This window comes from Zeugodacus cucurbitae, chromosome 5 (assembly GCF_028554725.1).
Source record: "Zeugodacus cucurbitae isolate PBARC_wt_2022May chromosome 5, idZeuCucr1.2, whole genome shotgun sequence".
Classification (NCBI taxonomy): Eukaryota; Metazoa; Arthropoda; class Insecta; order Diptera; family Tephritidae; genus Zeugodacus; species Zeugodacus cucurbitae.
The window spans coordinates 2,468,870-2,482,017 of NC_071670.1; the positions used below are offsets into that span (position 1 = coordinate 2,468,870).

Sequence of the window (13,148 nt, forward strand, 5' to 3'; positions counted from 1 at the left end):
TCAGCTACTTATCTCGCATTTCAGCGCACTATACATGCGCATATTGACTATAAACAACTATTCAGCTCATTTTCAGCAATTTAAACACACAAAAATTCAAACCAATTCGTGAATTAGTTCAATATTTTTGCATTATTATGTGGCTACACTAATTTGTATGCAATTCAGCGCTGTAACGCCTTAAAATTAAACAGACCAAAACTTAATTCAGCGCTTTATTAACGCATTTGCGCTTATTGCTGAATGTGTAAATGGGTCAAATAGCGAATTTAAGTCAACGCATTTGCAATTCAGCACAACTTTAAGCTAGTTACTTAAGTATGCAGCTCATTGTTTGGCATTCACATTCAAATTATTTGTTCTGCGGAAAATACACTTTGTGTTTGTTTAAAATATTTATTAAGTAAATGCATTTTAAATAAATAGCGGAATTTTTTTGTAGTAAAAAATATTCTTTGAAATAAAAAAATTTTGAAAATTTGTGAATTTAAAAAGAATGTTTTAAACTTACCGTTAGTTTTTTGTTTTGTCTTGGTATGACTTGGGGTCGCGTTGGAAAATCTGAAAATAATGAAAATGTGGAAAATTTAGTAATTTTATATTAAAAAAAAAATTATATTTGAAAAATAATTATAATAAAAAATATTTTTTTATACGACTAAATATTGTTACTTTGTAAAAAAATTGCTATAATTTTAAAAAATTTATTAAAAAATTTTTGATATTTTTTTCGTTTTTCAGCGTATGCAGTGAGTTCCTGTTATAATGAAATATCTTTATTTTGTAATATTGTAATTTATATTTAACAATGTAATTTATTTCCATAATATTATATTCATAAAAAAAATCTTAACAGAAAAACAACTCTGTGTAAAATTCAACAAATAATCTGTAAAAAAAATATCGGAAAAAAATAAAACCCCTGCAGCAATTGCCGCGAAATTGCACAGATAAAAGTAAAAGTACACGCAAATAAATATAGAAAAGCCACGCAAAGCTTACAATAACCTATAATCAAAATAATACGAAAGCGCAACATAAAAAGTCAATAATGAAAAGCGCAAAAAAAATCAGAAAAAAATTACATACATACTGAATACAAAATATAATATAATAAAAATGACAGGAAATCGTAATTAGTATGAAAATAGCAGAGATAAAAATAGCATGCGAAAAAAAATATTAAAAAAAAATGAAAAAAAAATATTTAAAAATTAAATGCGAGAATATTAAAGAAAAAACACTGGAAACATTTTTTTTCCTTCCACTGACTAATTACAACGTTACAAAGCTAAACAGAAGCGTGTCAATTGAAAATAAAAGCGTTGAAAGTGGATCACTTTCATTTCCAACACATTTATATCCTGCTGCTGCATGCAACACTGCGTCAGTGACTTCCATGAAACAAGAGAGAAAAAAACAAACAAAAACAAAAATAAAAATAAAACACAACAACGTCAATTGACTTTGCTTTGACTGTGGCGCCACCCAGCGCTGACAATTGATTTCCTGCAACGCCCACACACTCGCAGCAATCCAGCTAATAAATATACGCTTGAGTACTGATAACATATTGCTATTAGAAGTGTATGCGAGAGTGTGGGTGTGTGTGTACCTGCTTATTGACCTGTCTCTTTATGTGCGCTCGCTGGGCGTCTCAGCCCGGCAATTAAGTCAATTGCTGGCGTTTTTGCCGAAACCCCTAGCGATGCACACCGCCCACAGCACAGCAGTGCGCTTCCTAAGTCAAGTTACGTGTGTTTCTGTTGTTGTAGTAGCTTAGTGGATAAGAGCTGATAATTAAATCGCTCGCCTAGCGGTTAGACGGAAGTTAAGTGGGCACATTTTCTTCCGTTTTCGTTTCTAGGCACACTTCACTCGCTATATATTGCTCTCTTTACTCCTTTACGCTTATCCATTGGACTAAAATCACTTAAGTCACCAAACTGCATTATTTGCCGAGTCGAAAAAGGAAGACAAAGTAGCTGTCGTGACAGCTAATAACAATGAGAAAAGAATGGCAACGCTGATAACATGAAGAGAGAGAATAAAACGAACTCATAGACTGGTTATAAATTTTGAACCCATTGAGTTTCCACAATCTCTTCGGACAATCTCGTTAAAATTCATTTTCATTTCATTTCAGACTTTGAAGTATATCAATAAAGTCAGGGAGAATTACAGCACGAAATGCTGAACGAACGAAATGAGCAAGTTAGATGGCAGCACGTTGAATACTGAAGATATAACTGGGATCTCTTTGATCATATTAACGAGCATGAAAAGCGCAATTCTGGGAGCTGATTGGTCAATTTAAAAAGTATGAGAGCATACTCACTCACATTTTCTGAACATTTGAAAACATATTCTGAGAAGTTAGCGTAATTTCTGAGTTAACTCTTCTGAGAAGACAGTAAACAAGCTTATGTTTATATATGATAGAAGTACTTCCCCATTTTTCTATAATATTTTTCAAATATTTATTTACATTATTCTCCTGTGAGTCATGGAATATCTCTCTCTTATTAGTGCAATCCCAAGAAAATCATATCATCATTTTAATTGCTTGCAGTTTGCAATTCACAGAAAATTTAATGAGCTATAGGTATTGTAAGTAGAGTATGGCGCCTCAGTGATTAATCATAATTCTCCTGGCATCACATGCGTTTACCGTTAACTGCTAAGCTGTTGCTATCTCTCTCTCTCTACCTCTCCCACTCACACACTTTGCTTGCATGCACTCATTCATTAGCTGCGTCTCAGCTTCATTATCTCATGGCATTACAACATGCCCGCTGAGAGATTTTTCGCAATCTTGTTATACTTTAATGTGGATTACTTGCTGGCGTACACGTGAGAGGTGAGGGAGCGCGCGCAAAAATACATGCAAGATATTATCACTCAATGTTAATGAGTGTCGTCATGGTGATAATGAGTTCATGTCAGTGTTTTGTATTTATTTATGGCATCGATGACGTGGGTGATTCTTGGTTTTTTTTATTATTTGATGAATATTTGTGTATGGATTGCTTTGAGATTGTGAGGAGGTTTGAGATTTCTACTCATTTTTAGTGGAAATGAAGACTAATTAGGGTAGTAACAATACCGAAGGAAATAAAATGTGAATTTTATAATGGAAAAATATATAACAGAAAATTTCTAAAAAATTATCTAAAAAATATATCTTAAAAAATATTAAAAAAGCAAATATCTGAAAAAAATACAAACATATTTTCATTAATCTATAATAATTTCACATATTTCCACTTTCGGCCTAATCTAGCAATTTTATCTCCTCTCACCAATTAATCGCAATAATATTATATTTAGTGGTAAATGTTATTAGGAAGCTAATAATAATTGGCGAATATGAGCTAAAAGCTATAACGTTTGGAAGAAAAAAATTATTAATTACGCATTAGTAATGCTTATCAAATATTCTGGCATTTACACTAATGCGTTTCCAATTTGTAATTATTTTTTGTCGATTTTCGGATTCGATTATTTTTGCTTTTTTGCTGTCAGGTGATTCTTTTTTTGTATTATAGTTGAATTTTTAACGTTAATTATACTTGTGGCTAACAAATAATTAATCAAGAGTTCTCGTGAGTCGGTTTTATGTTTGTTTTTGCGGTTGCCATATTAACAGTGAAACAAAAAGATAACAACGAAAAAATACAAAAATGTAAATATTAATAAACTAAAAAAATAAAAACAAAAATAAAATAAAATAAATAAAAATAAAAATAATAATAATAATTAGAGAAAAGATTCAAACTGGTTATATTAGAAATAATTACAAAATTAATGATTTGTATAAAGAATTTTTAGCATAAAATATTTTAGAAATAAGAATGTTGAAACATAAATAAAAACATTTAAATAAAATATTTACATATTTCATTAAAAAATTATAAATTTTTCTTAAAAGGAAAATAGATTTAATTAATTTATAATTTTTTATTTATAAAATTTAAAAAAATACAAAAAATTAAAAAAAAAAATGTTGAATTAAATATTTATATGTATTTTAATAAAAATTATTTTTTGCTGAAAAATTAATTAATTTTTTTTTAATTCTAATGAATTAATTTTCTGTTTAATTTTTTTTATCAAATAAGTTTTTATTTTTTTTCATTTCCAAATTTTAAATTTTTTTTCAAAAAACGTATTTCTTATTTTTTTTTTAATTTTATTTTTCCAATTTTTATTTTTAATTTTTTTTAAATCAATTAATATTTTTTTGTTAATTGTAAATTTTTAAATGTGCGCATAATTAATTAGTTACACGACATATTTTTCATATTTTATGTAGCGCCGGCGGTCGAAGTTTGGTCAGTTGGTCATCATCAGCGTTTTTTGTCATAGTTAATCTCCTAGTGGTGGTTATTATTTAAATTGTTGTTGCTGTAATTATTGTTGTGGCAACTATAACTATCGACTATCGCCATTTGTTAATTGCTTTTAATTGGTCTAAGGTCATTTGCACATATTAGTTAGTTGCACACGCTAAATGAGGCACATACAAGAGCACAAATATATACATAAATATATGTATGTATGATGACACAAAAATTAGTGCCTAGGCATATAATTTAGTAAATAATTACACGCACATGTAAGTAACTATTAAATACATACTTATATATGGATATGTATGTGAGTATGTAGTGTATGTATGTAAAAATCTATGGCTTGGCTAATATACTGTTGGTTGCACAAATAGACCATTAAAACGTAAGGCGATTATTGGTACTTATGGGTATTTGTATTTGTGTTGCATATATCATAAGTGATGATTTATGAACGCAGTTAGAGTAACCTGGTAGTGAAAGGGTGTTGGTAGGCATAGGTGCGTGTGCTACTTTCGATCTTCAAGGTCAATCAAGGTACTGTATTTCGTAAATTTCGGCATTTCCCATGGTTAAAAATATACCCCAAACATGTTTTGTACACGTATTTATGTTAAAATATTTGGACCAGTTTGTAACTAGTTCATATTTGACATACAATTTTTCTTAACTGTTTTAACACTTATATGTTATACGAAAAGCAGCCACTTTCATTTTATATTAAAAAAAAAATTGTAACTAGTTAATTTTGGCCCAGTCTGTAACTAGTTTCATATTTCAATATATTGTTCTATATTTCAATTTGTATATATAATATAATTTTCAAAATTTATTTCAGAGTTTAGGAAAACTTTCCTCCAACTAATTCAATTTGGCCCACTCAGACAAGTAGTCACCCTCCACTGCCCAACTATATTGACATACCATCACACATTCCATACCATATCTAAACCATCTTCAATAACAAATATACGTACGTGTGTAACTCTTGCGCGCTTCATTATTGTCTATTATTATGAAAATTAATAAATATTTACCCCAAATTTCGGTTGGCAATTTGTGGCATTTCAAATGAATGAAAAGCGTAAGCACGTGGCGTAAAGTGGGCGGAGAGATTGCCCTGAATTAACGACGATTGTGCCTAATGAAAATTAAGTTCGACGTTGAACAGTGATATTATCTATGGTATGGCGTCATAATTGGCACATAAAGTGTTTGTAAGATAATAGCTAGATACTGCCTGTCGACGGCACCTGCAAGACAAATGGCTATAGCTTCTGACAAAAGACAATCGTTTAGGCAGACAATTAATTTACGCAAGTTTTTAGTTTTGAAATATTAATGTGCAGTTAGTAAATTAACTGAAACTATTGAGAAATAACGCACTAAAGTCATATCAGTATATAATTTCGGGCACTTAAAGCGTTTGAGAACTACTATCGCATTGAACGAAATGAGCGCTCTACTCGTATAACGTCACTTCTTCGCGTGCGTTTGTGCTTAGTGTGGTATGCCTACTGAGTTAACTATAATCTTTATTGACAAGCAACAATCAATAAAAGTAATCACGGCAAATTTATTGGCCTAACGGTAGTCTCTAATAATCTCTAGCGGCATATTCCATCTAATTGATATCAATTAGTAGCCAAATTGAGCCATAAAACAATTAACACTTCATAAATATCAACCGCAATGAATTGTTATCAGTATTAGGAGACTTGGTGCTATCAAGCGGAAACTATTTTATATAAAAAGCGAGAGATAATAAATGTTATGTAGCTGACTAAAATTAAGAACTCCAAAAAGAAGGATATTGGGATCATTTTTACGAACCCTTGTTAGTTTGAAACAATGGTCAATCTCCAACTAACTTTGAGAAGCTTTAGATGAGATATCAAACCATTCGAGTCTTCAGATGGATAAAGAATCACGGAAAACTCGACAGTGTTCTAGAACTTGTATTATCTTAATATATTCTAATATGGATATGCAACATTTTCTACGTCTGGCAACCACTTTTTATAGCTCAGTTCACGATAAAGTGGCAGAAAGCTACCAGGGATGGGATTTTCTTCACGAAAACACTTTTGATGAGGGTATGCTTCGAACAGGTAAATACAGCGAGGTTAATAGAATAATCTTAAGGATAGATTTGTTAGATTTGAAAAACGCAGTGGAGTGGAAGTGATGTGAGCTCCAAACCACGGCCGAAGGAAAATTATAAGCAGTTGAGTTAGTCTATGAATGCGATTGCGGGCTAACGGAACGGCTAATAAGTAAATCGACTTATTCAAGAACAATGAGAGCACCTTAAAGTTGCACAAGGCTAGGGATAGAGCGAGGTAAATGGGATTCCAGGAGAGTTATTCCTTTGTATTTATATTGGTATTAATATCAGCTTGACTGAACCGTATGTAACGGAATGCAAATGCAAAGCGGTAGATATGTATGTGTGCGTGTATATATCTGAAGACCGATAAAGAATTCTTAAAGCGCAAATGACATGCGACAAGGATCAGTTTAAATTGTAAACGCTCGCCAAAAAAAAAACAACAACCGCTAGTATTGACGAAAGTAGCAGCTGTGACATTGCAACATTTTGTGGCACGTACAAAGTAGGGGTCTCTAAAGCGATACACCGCAGGCAAAAAAAGGGTAAAATGAGTGGAAGGATTATAACAAACGTGTGAGCGTCCAAGTGGATGGCGGGTATTAACGGGAAAAACGGTGCGCTGTGAGTTTAGGAATGAAATGTGGCAAGGACGAAAGGATTGATGACCGCCACAAAGAGAAGGGTTCGCCGGCACGTTGAGTGTGTGACATATGCGAATATGGGACAGCAAGAGCACACACACACACACTTATTTATGTATTTTTGATAGATAACGGTGTGTTTATGTGTGTATGTGTGTGGCGCTGCAGTAACACATTATAGCGTTGCGACCAACAACTTAGATTAATATCTGCCATGCGTTTACATGAGCTTAATAAATTTAAGCCGATTTATCAGCAAAAGCGGTCAACAACAACAAAAAGTAAATAAATAATGCAATAAGGCTCATTTGACCTTTAAGCTGCGTGTATCTTCCTGACTAAGTATTTGCCATAATCACTCATAGAACTTTCTTTAGCGCCATTTTAACACACGCACAGGCACACAGAGAGACATGCTCACGAGCAGTTGATGTGTTACTCGCTTTATTTGCTATATTATTATCAGTGTTTTCTGCCATTTACGCTTGTTGTTGTTGTTGCTGTTAATCCTTTTATAAAAGCAGTTTGCTCAACAAGGACAACAATAACAACAACAACACATGTCTCACAAGCACACATGTTCAAACGTAGTCTCGTTGGTCTAATGAATTCTTATTGCCAATTGACGTTGAGGCCAGCTCCAGGAGCAGGGCAGCGCAAGTCAGAGAGGGGCGGCGTGTCAAGAGAAATTTATTTATGCAAACAAGCAAGACATCGCTGTTTGCTGTATGTACATGTGTTCGTGTGTGTAAATATGTATTTAAGGAGGGCAACAGCGACGTAAAAGGGTTGGTTGCATGTCTTCGAGCGTGTTGCTTGGCATGTTGCATGCAACATATGGCGTTAGAAAAATTGTGGAAATGTTAAGCAATATGGCAGAGTGAAAGTGAAATATGAAATATTGCTGTGAAAATGTGCGCTGGGTGGGGCGCGGTGAAAGCAAGAATTTATGAGAAGAAAAAATTTCGCATTTAAATTTAAGATACAGAATGGTGAAAGAAATGGTTACACGTTAAAGAATGAATGAAATTTTTGAAATTTGTTATTATAATTTAGAAAATCTTTTAGAACATGTTCGAAAACTTTTTCGAAAATCTTACAAATTTCGAAATTTTTTCGAACTCGATTTTCGAAAAATTTAAATTCCTATTTTTTTTAATTTTTTATCTTTCAAAATTATTTAAAAATATATTCGAATTTTCGAAAATTATTCGAATTTTTTATATAAAAAATTATTTTATATTTTAAAATTTTGAACTTTTTTGCAAACATTTCGTACTATATTTACATATTATGCCTCCATATTCGACTATACTTTTCCCTCCGAGCTTTTGCCTTCTCCAATATTTCGAACACTCTCTGCTTCATAGCAGTTCACTGAAAACAGCTTTTTATTTTAAAATTTCAGCGAAATGTTGACAATGCTGTGTAGCAGCATAAATCTCGCTGAGCGTAGGACACGCCCCAGGAGGGCACCAGGGCGCCAGCAATTGAACAATAATAAAATATTTCCACACATACGTGTTTGACACGCCTCAGTTTTATGCAGAAAAAAAATTTCATATCGCAAATCGATTAAAAATAAAAATAACAAAAAATATTGTAAATTGAAAACGAAAATTCGGTCATTGCAATTTAATATCTCACTTCGTAGAGAGAACAAAAGCTGTAACAACAACAGCGGGGAGCTCAAGCCGCGGCGCTACAGCGTCATCTAGTGTGTGACGTTGCTTGTTGCTTGTGGAGTGTTAACGGTCGCCTGGTGTGTCGATCCCTCTCTTTGTCCGGCCTGCATATTGACAACCTTTGATTTACTCGCCGAAATCTCTACGCGCCATTGTCTTAATGTACGAACGTAAATACAACGGAATTCAGTGGAAAGGAATGCAGCAGTGAGACTCCTCTTTGCCTTGGAATGCAATCACTTTTAGTTGCCGTTGTTTTTGTTGTTTAAATTTGCTGCATGCAACACTTAATTGTATGCTTAATCACCTCGTAAAATATTTTCGAAAAGTCACGATTTCGAATTTGCTGATGTGACGTATTAATAACGGGTTGAGTGGCAAGCTGCCTGCCTGCGGCAGATAGGCGGACAGACAGAAGAGGGTGGAGTTGACAATTATGACTTGGTAGATCCATAGTTGTACAGTAGCAGAAGCAAATGAAAATGAGAGGAGTTTGTGCAATTAAAATTTGTGAAGAAATATTATTAGAAGCACTGAGAAGACGGAGGTATGAGGAAAGAGATGATGAGCTTATTACTCAGTGATTTTGTAGATAATTTATTGCTCTAAGAAACAAAGGAATTTGTAATTCGAATATCTATACTTAAAAAATGGGCATGCTTAATAGCTTTGCAAAACTTTCGAGAGCTTTAAATGCTTTTGAAAGCTTTGAAAAGCTTTAGTATAATTTTATTTTGACTCTTGAAAAGCAAACGGCAGTGACGATCAATTTTTTAGAAATGGTAAGTACTAAGAGCTTATAAAAGCTTTGACTACGAAAAGCTTTCGGAAAGCTAACAATTTTTTTTATGTTAAAAACTATTCTTACATATTCGAAATAAGCTCTTGTTGAATATCATGATTATAATAAAAAAATATAAAGCTCGTAAAAAGCTTTCAAAAGCTTTTCGGATGTTGTAATGGAGGTAATAACAGCTTTTAAGAAGCATTTAATAATTTTTCAAGAAATTTAAACCCCTTCTAACAACTCTCTAAACTTTAAAAAGCTTCTCATCTACTCAGGCGAGCTTTAAAGCTTATTTTAATATAAATTTTAGATTGCGAATGTTGAAGTTTTGTGGTTGTAAGTAATTTTTAATCCATTTTTAAGGTTTTCTTCTGACATGAAGTGCTCTTCAAACACTTTCACAATTGAAACGTAAGTTTGGTATTATGATATAATAACAGAATGTATACAAGAGCTTTTCATAAACTTAAATTCATATGAACTCATGTATACACTTGGGAATTTGAATGCATGTGTATGAGTAACTTGAGCACTTTGTTGTTCAAACAACAAGTGCCAGGCTCAATTTGTGAGCCAACAAAATTTCTTCGATTGCCACTGGCTTGTGGCACACACATGCTTACAAACATGCATACAGAGAGAAGTGTGTCAATTGCTTGGGAAGTTCGGGTCAACCATAAATGTGTCACGGGCCAAATTCGAAGAAAATGCAATCACAACAACAACACTAGTTGAAAGCATATAAGTAATGTTTGTTAGGCGATTGAGAATTTTGTGTGAGTCAAGTGGAAAGTGCCAACGGCTGCAACAACAACTAAAAGCTGTAAAAAGTAATAACAGTAAAATAAGTTTAGGACATATAAATGCATTTAACGGGAGAAAAAGTGCAACTAAGCGCTTTAGTTGGCGTTCGAGCGTTTTCTATTGATGAATCGCTAAGTAAGAAGCTGGCACAAGTTCGTGAATAAACTGCGCAGTGATTAAGGCAACGGAAGCGAGTAGAATGCAAGACGAATGGCATACGAAGAAATGGGCGCAAAAATTGATGGGTATGGAGTAACGGAAATAGCTGTCAAAGGATAATCACTTGAAAACCAGCATAAAACCAGTGACACAGAAGCGAACTCAACAAACGGAAAAAGAATTGCTCATAAAAATGGCAAATAATTAAAGTGCTCGGAGGGGAGCGCAACGCAAATAATAGACGAGGAGTGTAAATGTATAGATAATAAATGCTACGCTTAAAAGAATGCAATAAAATTAATGAATCGTGTGATTGCGGCAAACGCGCGCTGATGTATTGAGACAAACTGCTGCGGTGAATTTTTGCTTTAGCGAATCAATTTATTTTTTTGTTATTATCCTAAGTAATCATGAAATATGAGAGCGTAAGAAAGTGAAGGGGGACTTAAAAGGAGGAGGAAATTGATATTTAATACAGGAAAAATTTGGCTGAAATTAATATGAAATAGCAAAATCAAATATAAATAATAATAATGAAAATAAAAACTAAAAATAAAAAAAAAGAATTAACAAAATTTTTTAATTTTTTTTTTTTTAAATTTAGAAAATATATTTTTTTTATTTTAGAAAAGAAATGAAATAAAATTAAAAAAAAATATAACTACAATAAGGTTGAAGGTTTACGACTATTTCTTAAATTGCATCATTTTTATAATAATAATTAAAAAAAAATTATTTTATTTTTTCACCTATTATTTTAATATGTAATAATTAATTTGTTTCCAAACATTTATTTAACATATTTTAAAATTTTTTTATTATAAATTTTTAGTTTTTCTTAATATCGCGCTTATTTTTTTATAATTATTTTTAATTTTTTTTATTTTTTTTCTCATTTAATTTTTATTTTAATTTTATTTTTTTACAATTCTATCATTTTTTATAAATTGTTTTATTTCTTTAATCAATTTTTTATTCTTTATATTTTTTTGTATTTTTTAATATTTTTTTTTATTTTTTATAATTTTTTTTTTAAATTTTATTAACTATTTTTTATTAGAGCCCTATTTTAGTTTTTAATCATCGAAAATATTTTATTTATTCAAAGAGTGCTTTGTAATAAATCAATTTGAAAACGAAAAAAAAAAAATATGAAAAATCACACGCTCAATGTCTGATTACTTTTAAGCCGCAGAGTAAATACAAAATCGAAGCTCATAAATTGTAAAACAAACTCAGTTTTTGATTGCTCTGCAGCAGCTTAGCGCGCCTTTCTATTCATTTTGCTGTTTGTCTTTCATTTTTTGTAAAAAAGTTATGAAAACGGTATTGTGTGGCATGCCACATAAATCACGATTGCTTTGCAGACATTAAAAATAAAAAAGCGAAAAGTAAACAAAGGCAAATGAAAATTTTCAAAAAAAAAAAAAAAAACAATATTTGCGAAATTTTAATTGTGTGCGAGGGTATGAAGAATTAAAACAAAATTCATTGAGTTGCATATGAGCCAACCACAAGCATGAATTTTATATTATACATTGCATGCCACAAAATGCATGATGTTGCAAGCATTGATTGAACGATTTCTCGATTGTGAGGCACACATAAATGAGTAAACAAAGGTTGTAACTGATTTAGAAGGCTTTGTGCATCTATGGCGGCATTATGCTGAGGTGTTAACCAACACTTATGCTCAGTTCTCGAATGGGGTTAACGCAGCAACTTAATTAAGGGCGATTGTAGTTTTGAAAATTTCAAAATTTTTCACACAAAACACTCAGACACACATACACACATACTTAAACAAACAAAGCGTTAAATGCTCTCAATTGTGTTGCATTAACCGCACAATTGTTGATTGAATGCCAGTGAGTGGCATGCATTTGAGGCAATAACAAAAGGGTTGAGTGTTGTAAGACTCGTGATTTGATGAGGCAACACTCAGGAGGGGTTAAAATATGAGAAATAGAATTGCATAACACTTTTTATTATTATATATTACCAAAAGAATAGATTTATAAAAAAAAAAATTAAATATAATAAACCGGTTGAGAATAACAGCATTATTAGCTTTCAACGAACGAAAAATGCTACAGAAGTGGCACAGATGAGGATATTATGCGGTTCTAACTTTACAATACATTTCTAGAGAGCTTTTTCTTCAACTAACGGTATAAGCTAAGCCGTTGTAGACCGTAGGTTGACCTTTAAAGGGACTTCTGAAGTCTATCGTTGAATATAAAGGCTTTCGGAAACCCTTAACGTTTTAATGGAAGTTTCAAAGACAAAATATTTCTGGATACAGCTTAAGTTAGAGTTAGAGTCAAAGATAAAAGCAAAGATAATTATTGAGATGAAGATAGCTGTAAAAACCATGTTGATAAATACATGTCTACTATGTAATGATAAGGATAGAGGTGAAGAGTGGAATGTTACTAAGACAAAAACCGCGTTAAGAAATAGATGAAAATGATATTTTCCGAAAAATAAAGATAACATGCTGAAGATAACGATAAAAAAATGGGAACAACACTCTCAAGATTGTCACTGACTTACTAAAATGTTGCTAACCAACTGGTCTTATCTAACTTTATGATAAGTTAAAAC

At 31.9% G+C, this 13,148-nt stretch overlaps 1 non-coding gene across 1 annotated transcript in view; it reads right to left on the minus strand.

Annotated features, from left to right (window-relative positions):
* The window catches only part of LOC105208726 (uncharacterized), a 111,026-nt gene that overhangs the window by 75,974 nt on the left and 21,904 nt on the right, over window positions 1-13,148 (minus strand). The window contains exon 2 of the transcript XR_008471211.1: window positions 512-561. This is a non-coding gene — a transcript (uncharacterized LOC105208726). The remainder of the gene's footprint in view (window positions 1-511; window positions 562-13,148) is intronic.